Genomic DNA, 16,821 nt, shown 5'->3' on the forward strand with positions numbered 1-16,821 from the left:
TGATTAACTATTTTTTTAAATCAAACTGATATTTGCATAGTGTTTGGGATTTGCAAAACCTTTGCATAAACATCACCTTATTTGATCTCATCACCTGGCTTCTCTGAGAGCTGGAGCAAGTACCATTAATTACTATCCTCACTTGACTGCTGATGAATAACCCCGGGCTTAAATATTTTAGGTGGCTTATTTTTGCTTTCTAAGGTTACTGGCCCTGACCAGTTAGTGGTAGAGTTTAGGAGTAAATCTGGGTCTTTTGCCCCCCAGTGGGCTGTTGGCTCTGACCAGGGGTGGCAGATGTATGTTAATGTAATCCACACATCCCTCTTTTCCCTCCCTGCCCCCACAGACACACTCCAGGGATCGAGAGGTGGCAGAAGCAGCCCTAATTGATCTCAGCTCTCTTTTCTCATTGAGCTCAACCCTAACCAGAGTCCTTAGCACAGTGCCCATACATACCACCAGTGACATGAGGCAAGGTATCCCAGGACTAGACATTTTTTAGAATTTTGTTAAACTTGAAAAATCCTCAAATTATATGATTGTATACTAAATTAGAAACCCGAGCTCATTAAACATGATTTACCTATAGCATCTGCATGGCAATTTTTAAAAGCAGTGTATTTGTCAGCTCTGGCTGCCATAACAAAATACCATAGATTGGATGGTTTAAACAACAGAATTGTATTTCTCACAGTTCTGGAGGCTAGAAGGCCAAGCTCTGGGTGCTGGTCACTTGATTTCAGCTGAGGTCCCTTTTCCTGGTTGTAGATGGCTCAGCTTCTCACTGTTCTCAAACAGCCTTTCCTCAGTGTGTGCCGGGGAGAGACAGAGAGAGAGAGATCTCCTTTTGCCTCTTCATATAATATCACAGTCCTATTGGATCAGGACCATACTTTATTACCTCTTTTAACCTAATCACCTCTTCCAAGCCCTACCTCCAAATACAGTCATATGGCGGGGGATGTAGTCAGGGCTTCACCATATGAACTTTGTAGGCAGATACAGTTTAGCCCACAGCCAGCAGATATGGCATTATTCCCAAGGTTTATTCCAGTTTGGATGTGCTAACTTTTAAATCAGCCATTACTAATGGACTTAAAATAGCATAGCCAAACACCTAGAGCAAGTATTATGCCTTAAAAATACCTGGTTGCTTCTGCTATATGGCACTGAATTTCCTTCTTGGCTGAGACTTGGAATCCTGCATTCACAGTAACTGCAAGTCTGGTTCTGGGTCCAAGATTTTAACATATGCCCATATTGGTGGTGGTGGTGGTGGTTTAGTCGCTAAGTCGTGTCCAACCTTTGCGACCCCATGGACTATAGCCTGCCAGGCTCCTCTGTCCATGGGATTCTCCAGGCAAGAATACTGAAGTGGGTTGCCATTTCCTTCTCCATGGGATCTTCCCAACCCAGGAAACAGACCCCAGGTCTCCTGCCTTTCAGGCAGATTCTTACCCACTGAGCTATGAGGGAAGATCCTAGCCCATATTACAGGACAGTAGATATAGAAGCTACTTGGGAAGAAGGAAAAATGTCTTCTTAAAGGATGATTCAAGCAGAACCCAGTTCTCTGTCCTTATGGACTCTTCTATGTCAGGGTTTAGGTTTAAAAAAAATCATTACTTTCTCCAAGCCTTGCCTTGTGTCTGGCTTGCAGAATAAATTAAGAGCAATTAAAATTAATGTCCTGCTCATTGCATGGCATTGTTTATCATAAATTTGCTTCCTTCACTATGTGGTCTTATAGATGATGTAAGATCTCTTTTATCATTAATGAAATCACAGCCTAGTGTTCTTCATTTAAGGATTGTTTGTTATTTAAGACCACACTCATTCTTTTTGATCCCATTTTGTTGATATCATAAACCTGTGTTAGAAAATGACCAAATGAAAAGGAATCTTTGGACTGCTGATTGACAATCGTGGATCATCCTGTTTCCAATCTCTCTCTCAAGTACAAGGGATCCTGAGCCTTGCATGATAAAGCCACAAATGGAACTAAATTATGCTGAGCAAAAATAAATTCTTTTACTGAGAATTTCCCAGGAGTTTTGATATTTTTGACTCTTACTCACTAAATATGGAAAAGATTGAGACACCATGAGAAGCAGGGGAGCTGTCTGCTTTTTTTAGTCCTTCTTTTAAGAAATTGTTTCATCCCTTTAATGCTGTGTTCACAATATATCAGAAATCCCCTCCTTGTAAAAAAGTCACAAACCTTGGCATGGTAACAGTTTCTGGAGATGTTCTCTGAGGTTCCATTTTTATATAAAGAGATAAAAGGACATATATTTTTATATAAAGAATATATATGAATTATAATTTATATTTTCTAATGGTCTAGGTATTGTCCAACATATAGAAATTATAGAAATGGACATTTCACAGTATCTTTCATCTTGAAGGAGTCAAACCCCTTTAGACATGGTCTCCTCTGCCTCCCATTCAACACAGGCTCAAAGTGTTACCCAAATTCAAGAGGTACATCAGTGGAAATATGGTGAAAAGTATGTATATGTGTATATCTTTCTCTCATGTTAAAAAGTATGATTTCTAATGATACAATATAATTGCTAAATTGCTCTATTCTCATCTTCTTCCAGTCTAAAACTAATAATACCAACACCACAACCAACAATTCAATTATTAACATAAGGTTTTTTTTTTTTTCCAGTTCTATATCATAAAGTGATTTAGATTAGTTCATCTCTGAGTGGTTCTGCCACCAATTATACACATACTTAGATTGATTTGCTTTATTCTACTTCTGACTTTTAGGGTTGTTTTTATACTATATTAACTTTGTTATAATTATGCAAGATAGTAAATAGTTCCAAAATTAAATCTATAAAACAAAGGTATATTCAAAGAAATCTAGCCTTTTTCCCTTTCCCTCTACCTATTTCTTCTTCTATCTGTAGTTAATATTAAAAATTATTTTATCATTCCATTAAAATGTATAAGCAATGTGCATATATCTACTTATATCCTTCTAATTCTTAGATAAATTATAGTATACCATACATACTTTGTTTCCTTCTTGCTTTTTGTACTTAACAATCTATCTTGAATATTACTACTGAGTAGATAGGCTACCCACTCCAATATTCTTGGGCTTCTCTGATGGCTCAGATGGTAAAGAATCCTCCTGCAATGCAGGAGACCTGGGTTTGATCCCTGGATTGGGAAGATCCCCTGGAGGAGGGCATGGTAACCCACTCCAGTATTCTTACCTGGAGAATCCTCATGGACAGAGGAGCCTGGTGGGCAATAATCCCTGGGTTCACAAAGAATCAGACATGACTGAGCAACTAAGCACAGCACTGCACAGTATTCAGAGATAGTCTACATTTCTAAAAGGGCATATTTCTCACTGTGTTCATGTACTAACCAGATCTTACCAGCCTTCAGGACCACACAGTTAAAAACAAGACCCTTTTAGAAGAGCCTCCCATACACAGTTGGAAACTGTCAATTGCTACAACTACTTTGAAAAACAATTTGACAAAATCTGAAACAGAGGAAAGTATATTGGCTACAACTCAGCAATTCTCTTTCCAGAAAGACTTAGTGTTGAAGGCGTACAACATCATTCATAGTAGTGGGAATAAAAAAAAAGAAAATCCTAAATGTGTATCAAAAGGAGAATGGCTAAATTAAACTGTGATGTAAGTGATAGAAAACTATATAGCAATGAAGAGGAATGAACTAGATCCATAACAACCATACAAAATCTATGGGGTGCCACAAGAGTATTTCTTAGATAGAAGTTCACAGCGATACAGGCCTTCCTCAAAAAACAAGAAAAATCTCAAATAAAAAACCTAACTTATTATAACACCTAAAATAATTAGAAAAAAGAAAAGACAAAACCTAAAGTCAGCAGAAGAAAGGAGATAGTAAAGATCAGGAAAGAAACAAATAGAGATTAAGAAAACAATAGAAAAAATCCATAAAACCAAGAGCTAGTTCTTTGAAACAGTAAACAAAATCGACAATCCTCTAGTCAGGGTCACCAAGAAGAAAAGAGAGAGGACCTGAATTAGGTCAATATATAACAAAAATGATTTCAAAAACATAATATTAAATACAAAAGATTATAGGACAAATACAGTGATATATCATTTATGAAAAATTAAAATCTATGAGACAGTACTGTGTATCATTTATGGCTATTTAAATAGCAACAGCATTATAACAGGAATAAAGGCCTTTTTTCCCCTATGAAAGAAGGGAACAGAGAATTGTACTTGGTAAATTGAAGTGTTTTTATAGTGTTTTTCTCTCTTTTTCTCTGTTTATTGCTCTGCTTTTCCTTTCAGTTCTCCCCAATGATTTAGGATTGATTGATTGATTGATTGATTGATATCTCTACTTTAACACATCTGTGCCAAGGTTATCAAGAAAAACATTGACCATGCTGGGCAGCAATGCACCCTGGGGGACCAAGGGGATGCAATGATGGTCATTGAAGTAAGAGAGAACTCCAGGGCCATAATGACTTGGTGATCTTGGTAACTTTCCAGAAGAATATTCTTGTGTAAACACGTCAGATCTGTCAAAAGTACACCAGATCAGCTCCTGAAATTGTGAAACATCAATTACATTCCTACGTGTTCTGTGACAGTGTAAAGTGCAAATTTTCATCATAGTAGAAGACAAAAACAAAAACTGAGCCCTAGGCAATGTTAGGCAGGAGCTACAGTGTTTGGGGTTGGGAGAAACAGTCTTACATCACGAGAAATGACATTTGGGGCTATAGGACAAACTGGCAGCCCACAGACATTTTTGTTGAAATTGACTTTGAAAAAAAAAATTGTTGAATTTTTATTGAAAAATACAAAAAATGAATCATTCAGAAACTTGTAAACATTTAAGTACTAGAGAAATAGGTGAAGACTAAACCACCACCACCAAGAAGTACAAACTTATTGATGTATGGCAAAACATCACAATGTTGTAATTCTCCTCCAATTAAAGTCATTAAATCAATTAAAAAAAAAAGAAGTATATACTTCCAGTTGAAAAATAAATGAGTCTTGGGGATGAAATATACAGGGTGGGGAATAGCGTTAATAATTATGTAGTATCTTTGTATGGTGACAGATGGTAAGTGCATTTACTGTGGTGATCATTTTGAAATATATAGAAATACTGAACACTACGTAGTGTACTAGGAACTAACACTGTGTTGTAATCATACTTCAAAAACAAAGAAACAAACTCATAGAAAAACATATCAGATATGTGGTTACTAGAGGCAGGGGGTGAAAGAGGGAAATGGTAATTGGGATGAAGGTAGTCAGTCAAAAGGTACAAGCTTCTGGTTATAAAAAAGTACTGGGAATGTAATGTACAGCATGATAAATATAATCATTAATACTGTCATGTTATATATGAAAGTTGGTGAGTATAATCCTGAGCTTTTGTCACAAGAAAAAAAATGTTTTTCTTTAATTTTGTATCTATATGAGATGATGGTGTTCAATAAACTTAGTGTGATAATCATTTCATAATGTATATAAGTCAAATCATTATGCTGTATACCTTAGGCTTACACACTGTTGTATGTCAATTATATCTCAATAAAACTGGGAAAAAACACATTATTCAAAAACATATAAACACTTGTGTGGGAAGATTTCACATGTGGAAAAAAAAAAAGCCCAGATTTCTAGAATCTCTTGGAAAGAGAGATTTGAGAGAAAGCTTTTGGCACCGTGGGGCCCACTCTGTAGTGTGATGGATAGCAGTCCCCTTTAGATGGAGCGTGTACTTCCCTGCCAACCACAATTCCCATCTGACAATGCCTAGATGAGGGCAGCAGGTAATGGCATTTGTATTCCCCACCACCAATGCCTTTTTTTCTTCTTAAATATTTTAGTCATGGGTTTCCAACTAAATTCCAATTGAAATTCAAAGGATGGGCGAGATAGGGCTGCAAGGGCCTCACGATCCTTCCTCAGGTCTTTGTGTTTTTCTTGTGGGGGACAGGGAGTGTTGGACAGTGTGTTTCAGTTAAAATTACAGTCAGAAGGTCCTCAAAACCCTGCTTCCTCAGTGGTAGGAATATGATTTTACAGCTCATTCTTGGTCCTTCGTGGCTGTGAAAGATGAATAGGAAGAGCAGAGTGCACCAGGCCACCAAAAATAATTTTCATAATTTGGAATGCAGACCACACTCTAACATTTATAACACCCACAAAAACAATTCCCAAAACACTAAGTAAAATTAAGAGTTCCTGCTCCTTATCTAGTGAGAAAATAGACTGAAATGCATCCCAGACCCCATCCATGCCTATGGCATGGGGATGGTGGGAGGAGAAGTGCTCCCCAGGGGATATCCATCAGGCTGAGGAGAAAGGGAGCCCAAAGACAAACAGGCTTAGATGGATCATTCAGTCAAGGGACTCATTTCTGCAGGGCAAACCTCAGAAGATTTCCTATTCTATGCTGTAGGCAGAGGTGGGTTCAGATGAGTCAGTGTGGATTGAAAGACCCACATATCACTGGACTAAGTAGAACACGTGCAGCTATAGCCAGAATCTTTCCAGAAAGCAGGCACATGTGTTATGTGGACCTAAAGACATCTGGAAGTGATAATCCATACCACTGCCACCAGTTTTCACATTTCACTTTCTGTTTCCTTGCCTGTCTGATATCCCATCATTAGAGTCATTCTCTGTATTCAGGTACTATCCCTAGGCATGCTCCCTTCTTACATAAATATCTTTTGGGAAGGTTTTAAAAACTTTTTAATATACTGTATATGCCAGGCTATTTCTTCTGCATGAATTTAGGTCATGTAGCTATTAAGCGCTCACCAGGATTGGAGCTCCTGTAACTCCAGGAGCTCCATGCTCCATGCATTGATTTTTCAATATATGATCCTGGGACATCTGGCAGTCCTGGAGACTATTTCAGTGGGTCTGTGAAATCAGAACTATTTTCATAGTATTATTAAAACAGTATCTGCACCTTTACTCTCATGATTGTATGGTGGAGTTTTCCAGAGGCTACATGATAGGTGACATCACAATGAATCGAATGCAGAAGCAAATTTGAGAATCCCGTTGTCTTCTCTTAAGCCAGACATTAAAGAGGTTTGCAAATATAAAATAATTCTTTTGTTTGTTTGCTTGCTTTGGAGCTTTATGGAGTCCTCAATAATTTTGAAGAGCGTAAAGCAGCCTGAGATCAAATTATTTGAGAACCACTGCTCTGTGGCACAGCTAGTGTGGTGCCTAGCCATCTTCCTTGGAATGTGGGCTGAATTCTGTTTTTCTGAGATAGCCAGTTAAGAGAGGCATTGAGTGTGGGAGTGGGGTGGGGAGAAAGAGTCTCTGTCCATAAAAGACGCAGACTTAGCAATGAAAAGATAGCAAGAAGGTGAAGAGAGGGCACAGAGAGGGGAGTCAGGAAGAATTAGGAACAAGACTTTGTCCTGGCCCAGGACTGATAGTGGGATATTGTGGTGTAGTGGTAGGAACAAAGGCCTGGAGTGGTGTGACCTGGGCAAATCACTTATCTTCATGGGGCTTTACTTTCCTTGATTATTGGTTGAACTCAATCAGGATTCTCAACCCAGGATTGTGATAGAATAATAGGTAATAATACAGCAGTAATTAAAGATAAAATAATAAAACTGTGAAGGCTGTAAACATTTACTTAAAAAATGAACACAGATTCAATGTGGTCCTGAATCATTATGCTGCTCAACTCTTTTGAGTTCTGATTTGCTTTCTTGAATGAGATTACTGCCAGCATAGAGTGGCTTAGCCAAGAGAGTATAAGTCATTATAGCAGAGAAGAGAGGCAAAGAACCATTGGAAGTGGATAACTTAGTTTCTCTTTCAGCTCCAAGTCTCCAGAGGCTAAAACAGTGTTTGATGTGCATCCTGGTGACACATGTTCTTAAAGAACAGAAGAGGGACATGCTTAGAAGGAGGGTCAAGAGTTAACAGACTAGCCAGCCACAGAGACCTGGGATTATTTCTCAATGCTGTTATGTGATATTTGTGTGTCCTTGAGAAAGATATACAATCTCTCTGTTAGAAGAGAGTACTAATGCCCACTTTCTAGGGCTGCGGTAGCTGTTCAGTGTGAACATGTGTCAGACTGGCTGCCTCAGAGCCAGCACTCGGTGAACACTGACCTTCTTCTCTTTTATCAAAGTGAGCAAATAGAGAACTGAAAAATACCACATGAAAAGTTTGTCTATCTGAGTGCTTCTTGATGAAAGCGGGGGCTGCCTCAGAGAAGTGAGGTTAGAGGACTCAGATGCTAAGTACAAGGGGAAGAAACCTGGCAATGCTGTATCCTGAAGCTGAGCAGGTATGGAGATGCCATGTTGTTGGTGGCCTCTTCCTTCCTGGTGGCAACATGGGGTGTCTCCTCACTCATAGCTGCTCCCCTGGGTTTCACTTCCTGGGAGACATGATGGATGAACCACAGCCAGCAGAGACTCTGCTCTCCATTTATCATCTTTTGGCTTGCTCAGTAGAGCCATTTGCTTTCCAACAGGTGAGTTGGATGAGATGGATTACATGTTGTCAAAATAGTAAGTAATGGGATGCTGTGGTCATTCTTTTGTAATGTAGAAGTGGGAAACATTTAAGCATTTCAGCTTAGCTTAACAGCAAGCTCAGGAAATAGATATTTATGATTCCAGTCCTCCCTCTCCTATCAGTTTTACTTATTGACGAAATTTAACACAAAAAGTGCCTTAAAAACCTTATTCAGGTTTTTGGTTTTTTTTTAAAAGATTTTCTTGGCACAAAATAATTTGGAGAAGATAAATATTAAGACTAAACCCTATTTTATAGTACTTTATAAAAACAAATATGGAAGGCAGAGATTTGAGAAGATAATTCATTGTCAGCATTCATTGGTTAGTTCCATCAAATGAGTTCCAACTGAAGAGTTACTCTTTGGCATTCCAGAACCCTAAGAGGTATAGAGCTGCAGATACATGGTTTGCATACTCTCTTAGAGGCAGAAGTGGGAAAAACATAGGCTTTAGAGTCTGAGAGATCTGTGTTTGAATTTAGGCTCCATTGCTTGCTAGCTGTGTGACTTTGGAAATATCTTTAACCATGCTGAGTCTCAACTTTCCTATCCATTAAGTTGGAAGTAAGAAAATCTACACTGTAGAACTGTTTTGAAGGTGAGACATACTGTACATGAAGTGTCTTACAACAATCAGTTCATTTCAGCCACTCAGTTATGTCCAACTTTTTGTGACCCCATGGTCTGCAGCACACCAGGCTTCCCTGTCCATCACCAACTCCTGCAGCCTGCTCAAATTCACATCCATCAAGTCTGTGATGCCATCCAACCATCTCATCCTCTGTCGTCCCCCTCTCCTCCTGCCTTCAATCTTTCCCAGCATCAGGATCTTTTTCAATGAGTCAGTTCTTTGCATCAGGTGGCCAAAGTATTGGAGCTTCAGCTTCAGCATTGGTCCTTCCAGTGAATATTCAGGACTGATTTCCTTTAGGATTGACTGCTTTGATCTCCTTGCAGTCCAAGGGACTCTCAAGAGTCTTCTCCAACACCACAGTTCAAAAGCATCAATTCTTTGGCACTCAGCTTTCTTTATAGTCCAACTCTCACATCCATACATGACTACTGGAAAAACCATAGCTTTCACTAGATAGACCTTTGTTGGCAAAGAAATGTAACTGCTTTTTAATGCTGTCTAGGTTGGTCATAGCTTTTTTCCAAGGAGCAAAAGTCTTAATTTCATGGCTCAGTCACCAGATGCCTAATAAATGGTAGTTCTGATGATGATAATGGTGTCTGTAGTCTGTGCTGATAAATTCAGTACACTTAGTTTAACCAGAGCTATTTGCCCTGTAGAGTTGCCTCTTAGGATTCCTTTATATACTAATATTAGTGCTTTTCAGTTCTGTCCTCTGGTCTGGCTGAAGATTATTAGGTTTTGAAAGAGGTTTAGCTAATTATCTGACTAGCTTATGTATAATCACAGGTTGTATAAATGACCTTATGAAGAAAGTATATGAATAGCTATAAAACCATGGGAGCATAGGTATATTGTTTAAGTGTCAATAGCAGGTACTTTGCAGATGGATAACATATAGGAGGGTCCACTGGAGATTAAATCTGTGCATTTGCTCTTCTCTGTGTAGAGATGCCAGAAATAACTTTGGAAACTTTGAAGGTGACCCATAGAAGGAAGGGTGTAATTATCTTAGAGTCACGGGGGAAGATACTCTTGGAAGGGTACTTTATCTCTGGGACATGAGTATGACTTCCCCTAGAAGGGTACATGGGAAAGGGAGCTCATCAGATTCACTTTTTCTGAAGGAAAAACCACTTGTTCCCTAATGTGGGTCTGGGAAAGGAACGGAGTTACTTCCATCATGGGGTCCCTGAGTGGGAGATGCCAGAGTCATTGTGAATCAGCACTCCAGGGGGGGGGGTGGATGTGCGGGGATCGCTGGTGTATGTGCACCAGAGACCTGAAGTGGGAACCCAAGGAGAGCGAAGTCCACAGCTCCACTTCGCACTCTTGTACAGGGACAGGCCTTTTTAGCAGACACAGCAGCCTGTTCAGGGAAGAGGCTCAAAGTGGTCTGATTTGGGCCAGACATTTGAGACTGTGCAGAGCCAGTGTTCCACAATGACACCATGTGACATCAAGAAGTCGTGGTAGCAGAAGATTGATCAGATCTGGTTCTCAGCTCACTTGAATGTGAGTGTAGGACTGCTCCTTTGGATTGAGTCTTTCTGGAGGGAGGGAGGGTGCATTTTGCAATGCCCTATATAATAATTGATTAAGTCAAGGAATGTCTCAATGGTTACTAAAACCGTTAGTCAACTCCATAAAGTCATGATGAGAAAGGGTGGGTGCTTAGATAGGGGTGGCTTTCTCATCAGTGCACAGTGCTTCATGAGAGGGAGTCAGGGAGCTTGATCTTGACAAACAGATAATTGAGATTATTTATCAACCCTTATTTGCAGGCAGAGCTTCCAGTTAGAGGGCTGTGGAATCTATGCTTTGCAGGAGACTTGAAGGCGCACAAATGGTTCATACTGCCTTCATTGGGAATAGATTGACCAACTTTATTCCAGGTCTTTCTGGTCCTACTTCAGTGCATTTTATTCAGCAGCTGTGGAGGAGGACAGGTGAGCACCTGTCGCTTGCATCAAGGCTCATACAGCTGTCAACTTGATTTTTTCTGCAGACGATGTTTCAAAATGACCCTGTACTTTCTGTTTTGACAGTCTCCATTGAGTCTCAGAGCTTTAGAGCTGGAGGAACATTTGGTTCTTAACTTAGCATTTAGACAGTCTTCCCTTGGTGACTATGGGTGGCTTTTGTGGCTTCCAGGAACCCCTTTAAATGGTCTCCCAGATCTAACCTTTTTTTCCCCTAAGGAGGGTTCCTAGCTTTCAGTAGATCCCATAAGTGGTAATAACTCAAGAAATGTAAGCACCATTAATCTGGTCCAGGCTCTAAACCTCTCATAACAGACAGAGAAACTGAGAGAACAAATTAGGAAAAGAAGCAGTTATTGAATTTGGGAATGTCCGTATACTTTACAGGACTGACCTGATTTTCTGTCACTGCAGTCTGAGCTAATGGCCCAGTACAATTGGTTGAATGAAATAGAGCCACTAGGGAGCTTTTGCTGTCAGCATAGAAACCCCAAATAGCAGACAAGTCTGGTTGAAATTCCTAAGAAAGAAACATAATTTAGAAGCAGCTCCTTTGTGTGGATTACGTTTGAGCTCGGAGAAAAAATATCATTGAGAAAGATCTCTATCAACAAATTCCATCTCTCCACCCACGCCCTCCCCACATGGCCCTTCCACCCACTGTCTTAAAGAAAAAGTGGGTCCCTTGGCAAAACTGATGCAAAAGAGAGCTCAGTTTTCTTTCTTAAACAGAGACAACGCCCTATTTGATGAAGCATTGCTGTGCTTACCAAGTAAGACAGAAAGTGAAAGTGAAGGTAGCTCAGTCGTGTCCGACTCTTTGTGACCCCATGGACTGTACAGTCTATGGAATTCTCCAGGCCAGAGTATTGGAGTGGGTAGCCATTCCCTTCTCCAGGGGATCTTCCCAACCCAGGGATCAAACCCAGGTCTCCCACATTGCAGGCAGATTCTTTGCCAGCTGAGCCACCAGGGAAGCCCAAGAATACTGGAGTGGGTGGCCTATCTCTTCTCTCTAGAAGATCATCCTAACCCAGGAATCGAACCAGGTTCTCCTGCATTGCAGGTGGATTCTTTACCAGCTGAGCTACAGGGAAGCCCATGTAGGAAGATGACTGTAGACAATTTCTGAGTCTGCAAATTATGGTTATAGGCAGCGATTGTCCCTACCCCTGCCTCTATTCCAAATTCTCAAAGATGTAGCCAAAATTGTGCCTGAGAGGAAGGGTACAGCTTGTCCACATTGTACAAAACAACTGCCAGCAAGGAGGTATCTCAAAGGGTTCTCAGCTGGGCACACACTAGAAAATAATCCTCTAGAAAGGATGACTAGTTGTTCACCAGGGAATGAAGTAAGAGGATGACATTTCAAACAGAATGCGCCAACACTTGGTTGAGTGTTTCTCAAACAGTACCCATGAAATATTTCTGGAATTAGGGAGTTGTGAAATTTCTTCAGAATGTCTTTTCATCAAGGGGGTTTAATCTCCTTTTGCCTAATCCTGCAGTTCCCCTGACTGCTCCTCTCCCTTCTTGACCATACCATGTTTTTACACATCACAGTTTTCCCCAGAATTCTTCAGTCGCTTTCTTTTTAATACAGAATGGAATTCAAACTCAAACCTGGCATTTATGTATAAAATGCTGAGTCATCTTTTCCTGTCTGGGGAAGAAGAAGAATGTCAATTTCACAGATGTGTTGAGAAGATTAAGTGAGTATTAGGGATAGTTCTTCTTTCCCACAAGTCTCCAGCGTGGACCCTCTACCCTTTTAGGTTGGCTTCCCAGAGTTCTCCCAGTGTCTTATGTGTTCTCATGGCTACATGTTTGTTTTGCCTTGGACCTCAGCCTTCCCCTCACCTCCTGTCTTTTCAGTCCTGAACATTCCTTGAAGCCCTGCCTAGCTACAATACTCTTTCTGACCTCTTACTTTTAAGAGCATCTCTGTGCTGTTCTATGCAGATTCTCAGAGTACATAACACAGCCCTGTTTCCTGCCTGAATGTAAAACCATCCACACACTGCCTTCCTGGTGGCCATGCTGCTGCTACATGAACACTTCTAGTGTTGATGAGCTAAACTTGGGCTGCTCATTCCATTTTTCTCAGCAGCTCTAATTAAATAACTGGAGTATGTAATTATCTTTTAAGTCATGACAGTCTTGCCTTTTTAATAAAATTTTCAGTTCTTCCAGAGGAACAAAGTACCTGCTAGAAAGGCACTGATTGTATTTGTGCCTAAAATTACAGTTTCATGACACTAATAGTTAAATCATTGCTAACATTTTTCTTTTCTTCCACCTTTATCATTTTTTAGTGGAGAGGACTTGCTATTACAGAGTTTGTGATTATTGCAGCACCCAGGACAGAAAGAAGTCAAAGAAAACCCTCTTGGTTGATGTCTACTGGTACTTGAACCAACTTTACTTAGGCCACTTTAGGTTACTCTTCAACAGTATTTGAATTTCTGAAAAAAATTCTGTTGCAAAACTTATTCCTTTCTCTCCCTTTTTATGTATTCTTCTAGTCTTTTTACTATTTATATACTGTATCTGTATATCTGTATACAGTATATATAGTATATATACTGTATATATATCTATATCTGTATACTTGGTTTAGTTTTTATAAACATTGGGATTACACCCTATATGATGCTTTGTATTTCCTTTTAAAAAGACAATATACCAGTGACATTTTTTAATGTCAAAATGCGAGTGCATGCTCTGACTCTTTGTGACCCCATGGACTGTAGCCTGCCAGGCTTCTCTGTCCATGGAATTTTCCAGACAAGAATACTGGAGTGGGTTTCCATGCCCTCCTCCAGAGGATCTTTCTGACCCAGGGATTGAAGCTGAGGGTCCTCATCTCCTGCAGTGGCAGGCAAATTCTTTACCATTGTGCCATGGGGGAAGCCAGTGACAATATACAAACATTTAATCATTTTTAATGGCTCCAGGTGGTGGCACAATTGATCCATATTTTTCTTCTATTGATCAACATATTTCCAATTGATTTTTGAATTCTGATTTTTTTTTACCTTAAAAGATATTAAAAAGATAAGATGACCACCACACTCCTATTCACAAATTCACCCAGTGTTAAGCATTACATTTTGCCATCCCCATATTTATATGTTGAAATCTTAACCTCCAGTAGCTCAGATTGTTACCTTATTAAGGGATAGGTCTTTGCAGGAGCAACTAGTTGAGATAAGGCCATATTCAGGTAGGTTGGGCCCCATATCAGTGTCCTTATAAAGGGGAAAATTTGAGTATAAACCACAGGGAGGATATTATGTGAAGATGAAAACAGAGATAGGATGATGCTTATATAAACTGAAGAATGCCAAAGATCGCCAGAAACTCACCAGCAGCAGGACAGAGGCCGGGAACAGATACTCCCTCACAGCCCTCATAAGGAACCGACTCTGCCAACACCGGTCTTGGACTTCCAGCCTCCAGATCTAGATTCAATCCATTTCTGTTGCTTAAGTCACCCAGTTTGTGCTGTTTTGTTAAGGCAGTCCTAGCAGACTTAAAAAAAGTCTTAAAAAAAAAAAGTTGTTTAGTGCTTGAGATAAAGAATATTGAGTGAAGGCCTCTCTATGGTGTCTGCATTGTGTAATCATATCTATCTGATGACATACTGTAGGATAACAACTGTGACCAAGACCAAGCCTTCTGGGAAATGGCTCATACTACAAAAAGTAGTTTGCCGGATGTTATGGCAGAGGTCAAGTTAACCACCAGAGATCGGGCATGGTAGAAAGGAAACAGTTACTGAGAACTTTCTACAGACAAGGGTGTGGTAACCCAGGCCTTTCTAGGGTAAGTTATCTTCAGGCTTTTAATCAAATTGGGTAATATAAACAAGTAAATGTGATAAATTATCTCTAGAAAATTTAATCTTTCTCTACCTCCATTAATATGTCCTTCAAGGAAGCTCCATGTTGATCTAAATCTGAGATTTTGGCAGCAAATGATGGATGATCCAATTTTCCAGGAAATCTGAGGACACATGATTGAATATTGTATGTGTTACATAAATGTGCACATTTATGAACATAGACAATCTGCTTGTAGAAAGCTATGCCAGCCATTCCATTTTCCAAAAAACTGAAAACAGAGCCAATGGGAGAGGTAAAGATAAAGGTACTCTTTGGAGCAAAGCCTCATTCATTCTCCACACTGGGGTCCATATTGGAGACAAAGTCCACGAGGCTGGGGCGCCTAGAGGTTCTAATGAGGATGAAGCACTGTAACATTCGGGTGCTTAGCAAATTCATATTCCCCTTACCTTTAAAAATTGTGAATCACTATATTGTACACCTGCAACTTATATAATATTGTACAGCAATTATACATCAATTAAAACAGTTAATGTCTCCCTTACATGGCATGTCGTCCTCCTGTCGACTAGCTAAACCGTCCTTGTTCTTCAGGGCACATTCTGGTGTAATCTGCCCCAAAGGGCCTTCCTTGCCCTGAGCTGCAGAGCACTGTTGCTCCTCTGAACCTCTAGACTCTTTACTTTTCATGCTCTACTTCTTAGGTGGTGAAATAGTAATTACAAAATTATATCTGATCATACTTTATTACAGTCAGAGTCAAAACTCCACAGGGCAGGGACTCTGCCTGCTTTATTCACCTTGGCACACCATTGAGCACAGAACAGGTACTCAACAAATTTTTTGTAAAAATAAAAGATTGTACATATATGTGTTCTTCAATTTCTTTTCCCATTATTATTTGAAGTTAAAACATTTGTCCTGGACAACAACATTCCTTCTTTGATGCCTGGATATGACCCACAGACCACCAGTTGCAGCCTCTGATCTACAAGTAACTATTGAGCCCAAGGCAATCATCTCTCTGTACCCCAGCAATTCTTGTCATGAGAATGGTAGGAATCACATGGTGGCAAATAAATGCACAAAGAAGTCCAAGTCATGTTTGAACTACTGAGGTTTTTTTTTTTTTTTTTATTGCAAAACATTTGTTACAGAAATTTCAGAAAGTTTTTCCCGTGGTATCTGCCAACTTCTGCTTCGAATTATATATCTAAACAAACAAGCTCAAAGTGCATTGTGAATCCAATAATAGACCTTTAAAAAAGAAAACTTCCTCTAAGGATTTATATATATTTATAATGTTGATAGATATGCAAACCACTGTCTATCTATACACAAAGAAGGAAAAGATGTATATATATTTAAGAAACCCAATTGCAAAATTATTTTATTTATAGGAATTCATTTAAAAATGATACTTGAATAACTTTCCCCATTATAAACTATGGTTAGAACGTTTACAAATGAGAGTCTAAGTTCTCTGTTATGGAACAGCAATGAGTACACTATACTGCATGGACTGTTCTGAACAGCAGGAGAAGCAATATAAACTCAGGTCAGACACTGTAGTGGCAGGAAGCAGATAAGCCTTGATACAATGCTATGGTACTCTTCTTCTGAATCTTCCTCACAAAGATCCCACATTTAGGTCCAGAATGATGCAGCTAGCAAATAAACATGCACATATCATTTGAGAGAACAGAAAGAACCCTGAATAGGGTGAGTTCCTTTCTCTCCCACCTCCATTTTCAGTGTATTTTGTTTATGTATTCACTAATTT

The 16,821-nt window shown here is 39.5% G+C and overlaps 1 long non-coding RNA gene across 1 annotated transcript; it reads right to left on the bottom strand.

The window, feature by feature from the left end:
• Positions 1-613: 613 nt before the first annotated feature.
• On the bottom strand, positions 614-14,647 carry LOC132345957 (uncharacterized). The gene is made up of 3 exons (XR_009495578.1): positions 14,559-14,647; positions 2,225-2,256; positions 614-876 (listed from the first exon to the last, which is right to left on the bottom strand). It is a non-coding gene; the product is annotated as an uncharacterized lncRNA (long non-coding RNA).
• Between the last annotated feature and the right edge of the window lie 2,174 nt (positions 14,648-16,821).

The sequence above is a fragment of the Bos taurus genome, chromosome 8 (genome assembly GCF_002263795.3).
Source record: "Bos taurus isolate L1 Dominette 01449 registration number 42190680 breed Hereford chromosome 8, ARS-UCD2.0, whole genome shotgun sequence".
Lineage (NCBI taxonomy): Eukaryota > Metazoa > Chordata > Mammalia > Artiodactyla > Bovidae > Bos > Bos taurus.